Genomic DNA, 7,684 nt, shown 5'->3' with positions numbered 1-7,684 from the left:
GAGTTCTGCACATGACGTCATAGATAATGGTCGCAAAATTGCCTTATCGACCTCCTGATAAATGCGTTTTACCGGTTTTCCGAAATTATCAGTGATGAGCCCTAATAATATTGCCATCCTCGGCTCTAGCACGCTGTATAAATATATATAGATATCTGTATTTCATGCTTTTTATCTAAAGAGCAGGCTATTTTTATTGGTGGGTTATTATGAAATATACTTGCACTTATATTCTTTGTGAATTGTATAAAATTGACAGCTTTTACCAAAGAATTTGCCATTTGACATTTACGACACTAAAATTAACTGGTTCCCGCATTGTTATGTAATCTTTTGGACTTGTCTTCCAGAGAAGCTGTATCGAAATTTGATTATGATTAGCATTTAGGTTTATACAGACCACAAATGATGATTTCATCTATTTCAAGCAATAACAATATTCTATTGATTGTTCCTTATGCAAAATACATGTTTTGTTTTGTTTTCCCCCTCTTGGGCCTATAGACAGGATATATTGGGCATGCGGTCTGGATTAAATAAACACGAAAAATGATGTATTACAAATCTGAGAATCAAAACTCATTCTTGACTTGAGCAACAGATACCGGAAGGTCATTTCAATTGCTGAAAAAGCAAATAAAAATATCCAAAGATACATAAAGAAAATTATATAAAAAAAAGTTAAAAGAAAAGAAAAAATATGCATGGCATTTTCACATTTTTATTTTATTTTCAATACTGGTTAATTGTGTCTTATACCTTTTAAAATTTCTCTACATGAGTCATTCTGAGAGCTGAAAATTACACTTACTCATCAGTGCTTTCTGTTCCACTCTGGATGGGCATGACCTGCAGTGGGTGATGACAAGGTTGAAAGCCTAGACTGTAAACAAAAGATCTGTCATATACATTGTTGGAACGATTTGGTAAGGCTATTATAGACAACATTATTGTCAGATGTGTTATAGTTTCACATAAAAGATCTGACTTTGGTCTTAAAGTTGAACGTGTTCTTTGGGGTTTTATGTAAAAAACAAACAAACAAACAAAAAAAAAAACAGTCAGTTTTTCTTCATTCACCTCCTTTAGGGGCCGCCATAGCAGCACATTTATCTTCATCTCACCCTATCACTAGCATCTTCTTTTGTTACACCAACTTTCCTTCACTGCATCCTCTTAAGTGCTTCAGGTGAGGTTCCTTTAAAAAGAATGTTTATTACATTTAAAACTCTACCTGCCCAGTCTTTTTCATATATAGCAAAACTACTGCATTTGCCCTCTCTGATCATGTGGGTAATCTTTTCCTAAACTTGCGCCCATTATTTTTGGCTCTTGTTTTTCTAAAGTATGTATGGAAGTGTGTATGCAGGAATAAAAATAGGACCGTTTATTTGACTGTGTGTTTGTATATTTTGACATGTACACTTAGTACAAGTTATGAGCCAACGAATCTTCTCTGTGGTGTCTTTTCTTTGATCGTCATATATATATAGTTTGAGGACTGACTTATGTGGCTGAGGGAGGGGTCACAGAAAGAAAATCCTTGCTGACTGAGAGATGCAGGCCACAGATGTTGTTCACCATGATTTTCTTCTTAAAAATAAAATTATAACTTTTACTAGTAGTGGTACATAACAACTGGTTCTTTAACCTATCCAAAAGGTTAGAGTAATAAAGCACTTTAAAAGGACTGGTTTATTTCCCAGCATGCCAAGTATATCATGTACTGAACACTAAGAAAACCAAAGAGCTCATTGTTGACTTCAGGAAACACAGCACTGACTTGGCCCCCCTTTACATCAACGGGGAGTGTGCGGAGAGGGTCCACGCCTTCTGGTTCCTTGGTGTCCTCATCTCTGCTGACATCTCCTGGACAGACAAGATCTCAGCGGTCGTCAAGAAGGCCCAACAGCGGCTGCACTTCCTGAGAGTCCTGAGGAAGTACAAGCTGAACTCCAACCTGCTGCTGACCTTCTACCGCTCGTCCATTGAGAGCCTGCTAACCTACTGCATCATGGTATGGTACGGCAGCTGCACCAAGGCGGATAGAGTGAGGCTTCATAGTGTGGTCAAGACAGCATAAAAGATCATCGGCTGCCCTCTCCCCTCCCTGATGGACATTTATTCCTCCCGCTGCCTCAGCAGAGCAGCAAACACCAGCTCCCAGACAGCTCCCACCTTGTTTTCAACATGTTCAGCCTGCTTCCCTCAGGGAAGCGCTACAGGTGCATCAGTACAAAAAGCCACAGACTCAAAAACAGTTTCTTCCCCAAAGCCATAACCAACCTGAACTCACACATGAACCGATAACACCCCCCCCCCCCCCCCCCCCCCCCCCCCAAAATTGTGTGTGTGTGGGGGGGATGTATATACACAACTGTATATAACTGTATATACACAACACTATTTATTACATTACTTTTTTTTTTTAAAAAAACAGCTTGTATATTTGTACATTATATATATATATATATATATCTTTTTCCCTATGTTAATACTGTCCATATTTATATAGCGCTGCAGAACTGTACCCCCCCCCCCAGCATGTTTACACTGAGTAGGAGATGCTCTGTATCTCATTGTACAACTGTATAGTGACAATAAAGGCATTCTATTCTATTCTATGTGGAGAATTGCAAAAGTTTTTTTTAAAGTGGTTCTGTGCCACTGTCAAGGTTCATGATCTTAATTATTTTTAGCTGATGAGCAAATGCAATTTTAAACGTACATAATCAATAATTACATAGAAAATCTTGGGCCAAACTGTGTGTACAGTAGGGGCTCAGGAGCTCAGTACCCCAAGCACAATGGTCAGATATTTACACTGATCAGTCGTAACACTATGTGCCTAAAGTTGTGTTGGTCCCCCTTTTGATGCCAAAATAACTCCGACCCATTGAGGCATGGACTCGACTAGACCCCTGAAGGTGTGCTATGGTATTTGGCACCAAAATGTTAGCAATAGGTCATTTTTGTTCTGCAAGATGCTAGGTGGGGCCTTCATAGACCAGACAGTTGTCCAGCACATCACACAGATGCTCGATTGAATTGAGATTTGGGGAATTTGGAGGTCAAGTCAACACCTCAAACCCATGCTCCTCAAATCATTCTGCTGTGTGGCATGGCTCATTATCCTGTTGAAAGAGCCCATAGCTATCTGGGAATATTGTTTCCAAGCCACCTCCATTCCATTGCTCTGTGCTCCAGTTCTGATGGTCAAGCGCCCATTGTTGGTACTTTTGGCAGTGGACGGGGGTCAGCATGGGCAGCCTTTAAAGTCTGAGGTTATTAAACACCATATGCAACAAACAGCAATGGACTGTGTATTCTGAAAGCTTTTCATCAAAATTAGCATCAACATTTTTTGGCAATGAGAGCAACAATAACTCATCTATTGGATCTGACCACACGAGGCAGCCTTCATTCACCACGCAGATCAATTAACCATGACCACCCACGACCCTGTTGCTAGTTCACCATGGACCACTGCAGACCAGTAATGCCCTACAAGAGCTGAAGTTTTGGAGGTCAACTGACCCAGTCATCTAGCCATCACAATATGGCCCTTTGACAGACTCGCTCAAATCCTTACGCTCGTCCATTTTTCCTGCCCCCAACACATCGAGTTTGAGGACAAGATGTTAATTTGTTCCCTAATATAACCCACCCACCATCAGGTGCTATGATGGAGATTTAATCACTGTTATTTACTTCACCTGTGGTCATAATGTTATTCCTGATCAGTGTAAATGTCACCATCTTTATAAAGTGATCTTCAGTGATTCTCTTACGAAATTAACTGAGAAATCTAAAAAATTAAAAAGCAACAATTAGTAACTTAGGCATTTTAGTTTGAGGAATTTCTAATATCTATAATTGAAGTGGTTTACAATAGAAACATCTGAAATAGGTCATTTAAAATAAATCCCTCTGGCCAAATACAGTACACAATGGCTGAGAAATGCATAGTTAAATCAGTCCTCACTTTAATTGGTATTTTATACCATTTATAACAAAAGGAAACTTGTTCTGTTTAAAGGAGGAAACTACATTAGTAGAGAAATCCCCAAACCAAACAGATTTCACAATAGGAAAAAAGTCAGAAGTACAACTAATGCATTTAGTTTAAAGCAAAGCAGAAAACATGGATCAATCATATTGGTCTCAAATACACAATAACATAAAAATTAACCCAATGACTTCCTGTGATGATAATGAAAATGAGCAAGGCATTACTTAGCATAGAACACAACTTTCAAACGATTACCCATCCAGCACAGAATTTTGATGCATTTTCCAAAACCGGTTACAAAGTTCCAAAATGGTACCTCTGAAATGTCTCGGGTAAACAGACTTTAAAAAAGAAAAAGAAATTAAACACAAGACAAAAAGATCACAAGGACACAATAAACTTTCCCTTCACAGAAGCCGTGAAACTGAATGGAAACCGTACTATTCTTAAAAAAGCAATCATATCCCTAAAAACACTGCTGTCTTAAGAAAATAGTAGATAAAAATATTCTCTGCATTTTACAACAAAGGAGGTACAGGGAGCATTGACGAGTTAGTTCAGTGGCAACATGACTACTCTGCTGCTTTCTCCTCCTCTTCAGCCTTGGCGTCCTTTTCGTCTGCTGCTGCGGCCTGCTGGAGAACGGAGAAAACACACTTTTATTTTGTTCTGTTTTGCGACAGTGTAAATGTCACGTGGGGCTCACAAAAGAGGGAAACTTAGAATACCTCATCAGCTTTGGCCTCTCCATTTTCTGCTGGCACCTCTTCCTTTTCTGCCTGAGGTTCTTCTTTTTTCTCCTCTGTCTTGGCTGCCTCTTTCACCTTTTTGGTCTTGGGGGGTGCCTGTGGTGTCATTAACAAACCAAGCATCATGAACCTGCTGTGCATTTTATGTGGTTATAGCGGTCATGTGTAATGGTAAGATTTGGCTTTTACCTTTGTCTTTTCTGGCTGGGGTTTTGGTTGCGTCTCTTTCTGCAACACACAATGATGTTCCAAAATTACAAACACAGCAATGAGAAAATCCACAGATTAATCTGTCAAGGTCATTGCTGAGCTTTGTAGACTTACCTCTGACAATCTCTGAGACTTTCTCCTTGGCTGAAGAAAAAAACAAAACACAGAAGGCCACATTAATTCAGTTAAGCACTCCGGAAGAGAAGGCGCCCCCCCCCCCCCCCCCCCCAAGCATTTATGATGGAAAAAAACCCCATGTTACTCAATGAGAGGTGCTACAATGACACAATGAGCCCACAAAGGGAAGTAGTAACTTCCAGCATGTGTTTCAGACATGCCATTTTATTTACATAGCACCAAATCACAACAGGACACCTAAGGATGCTTTATACTGTAAAGTAAAGATGTTGCAATAATAGAGAAAACCCCAACAATCAGACAATCCCCAATTTCCAAGCACTTGGTGACAGTGGGAATGAAAAACTTCCTTTTAACAGGAAGAAACCTCGACAGAAACGCTAAAGAAGGGGCGGGGCCATCTGCTGTGACTGGTTCGAGGTTACAGGACAGGGGACAAAGACACACTGTGGATATAATTGCACTCTGTATGCACTTCATTATTTGTACTTTAAGGCAGCGGTCCCCAACCTTTTTTGCGCCACGGACCGGTTTGTGCCCGACAATATTTTCATGGACCGGCCTTTAAGGTGTTGCGGATAAATACAACAAAATAAAACTAGTACCGGTACCGAAAAAAATAAAATTCATTCATAACACACGTGAAAAGACCAAGGAAAACCGAGTAAACGATAAAAACGATAACAAAGTAACACTGAAAACCGATAAAAACCCTGAAAACTATACATTTCACACCTGAGCCTCAACTCTCGCGGCCCGGGGGTTGGGGACCGCTGCTTTAAGGGAGCAAAGATGAAACTTTGCATTATGGGAGTTTGTTTTGATTCATGCTGCAAATTTAGCATTAGAAATATCTATATTGCTATTATTTAGGTTTATAATCAGTAAGGAAGCTGGATAAATATTAATTGCCAACTTAAGGAGAAGGGGTGGAATTAAACAAGTGTGCACTTCTTCCTGCTCCTATTCAATATGTATACTGAATCAGCATAGAGTGTAATTTGCTTTATTCTGTATAGTATTTTTTTGTCCTTCCTTTTTTCCCTAAATGAAATAAATTGAACGAATAGTTTACTGTTTTAGGGCATTAGAAACACTAAACTCTTTACCTGTGCACTCAAGTTAAGACAAACCAGGTAAACAAGAACAATTTGGGCTGCACAAACTCAACATATCTTGCACTTTAAAACCCATCCAATTTACGATCGGTCTCAAAACTCCACCGATTAAGACTGGGATGCACTGAGCTGGCTATTTATTATTGGATATACTAACCTCTGCACTTGCATCTGCATCAGTGGTAGCCTGAAAAAGACAAGAGAGTGAGGGGGGAAGAAACATAAATGAGCCAAAACCAACAACCATTCATGAGTGAGCTAAAGTGGGTGTGTAACGCAAAGAGGTGGGGATGGTGAGGGGGGATGGGCACCTCTCCTTTCCCTCAAGTCACAAAGAAATTATGCAATCCGTACGTGGGGAGGGTCACGTTTTTGAGCTGACTCAAAGGATCTGGCGGGTGCGAGTTTATTTCCCACAGAGCAACAGCAGCTCCGTGGACACAACAAATAAGGAGTGGACTCGCTCCGCCTGCTGTCACTGTTTATATCACCAACTAAACTGAAAAAAATAAGACCATCCTCCATTACTAACAGAGCTCCGCTTGACATCAAAACGGCCAGATGTGTCGCTGTGCTGTCGAGGATCCATCAACTGCCATTAACGAGCCTAACCAGAGAGAGAGGGAAAAGGGACTGCACACCTCAGGAGTGACGCGCACCAGCCTTCCAGTGCGCGCACACTCGCCTGAGGTCAAAATCTCCGCCAAATTTGGCCGCAAATGCGACTAAAAAACGCGACACGTGACCGAAGGTGCAGCTGGTACCTGAAACGCCACGCGTGCAACCCAGAGCACGAGTAAATAAATAAATAAGGAGGCAATTACGAAAGAAATTTCCTCTAAATGCCAACCTGTGCGCCTCGATGGTGGTTACACCCCTTTGTTTCAGCGCACAGTTGGTGACTATTAAAACTCAGCCGGGCACACGTTTTACAAAACAGAAGCTTTAAACTGGACTGGGGGAAGAGAGCGAAAAAAAGCAGTGCTAAGTAAAAAAGGCGCCACTTCCCTGTATCAGCCGAGTGAGACACGACAGACCTGAGCGCAGGAAAAGGTGGACTCCACGGCACGCACATGGACACGCCGTAGCGTGTTGCATTGCATTGCTCCTGCATACGTGTATTAACGCCACAAAACAACTGCTACAGTTTCTTAAAACGCTATTTCTGTATCATGCCGACCCAAACGTAAAGCACACATTTTCTTTCCACTTACTTTCTTCCTTCCCATTGTTGCTTAGGTTGCACGGCAGGAATAAAAAAAAAAAGGAACACTGCCTTTCTTATAACAGTTACACAAACAAAAGGAGGAGTTGTTGTTGTTTTGTCAGCCTAGCCACCTCTGCCTACACCTCCACCAGCTGCAGTCTGTAACTTAACATAAACGTCCGAGCAGTACCAGAACTAGCTCAAACCGGATTGGATCCCCCTCTCGGTATATTTTATCCCTTATCCTACC

At 41.0% G+C, this 7,684-nt stretch overlaps 1 long non-coding RNA gene across 1 annotated transcript; it reads right to left on the bottom strand.

The window, feature by feature from the left end:
• Positions 1–3,966: 3,966 nt before the first annotated feature.
• On the bottom strand, positions 3,967–7,662 carry LOC102791056 (uncharacterized). Its single transcript, XR_015719977.1, has 6 exons — positions 7,442–7,662; positions 6,385–6,414; positions 5,086–5,115; positions 4,951–4,989; positions 4,741–4,857; positions 3,967–4,647 (listed from the first exon to the last, which is right to left on the bottom strand). It is a non-coding gene; the product is annotated as an uncharacterized LOC102791056 (long non-coding RNA).
• Positions 7,663–7,684: the final 22 nt, after the last annotated feature.

This window comes from Neolamprologus brichardi, chromosome 14, assembly GCF_056152115.1.
Source record: "Neolamprologus brichardi isolate AB-2024 chromosome 14, ASM5615211v1, whole genome shotgun sequence".
Classification (NCBI taxonomy): Eukaryota; Metazoa; Chordata; class Actinopteri; order Cichliformes; family Cichlidae; genus Neolamprologus; species Neolamprologus brichardi.
Note: the sequence above shows the minus strand (reverse complement) of the source record. Positions and strands in the feature narration are given on the sequence as shown.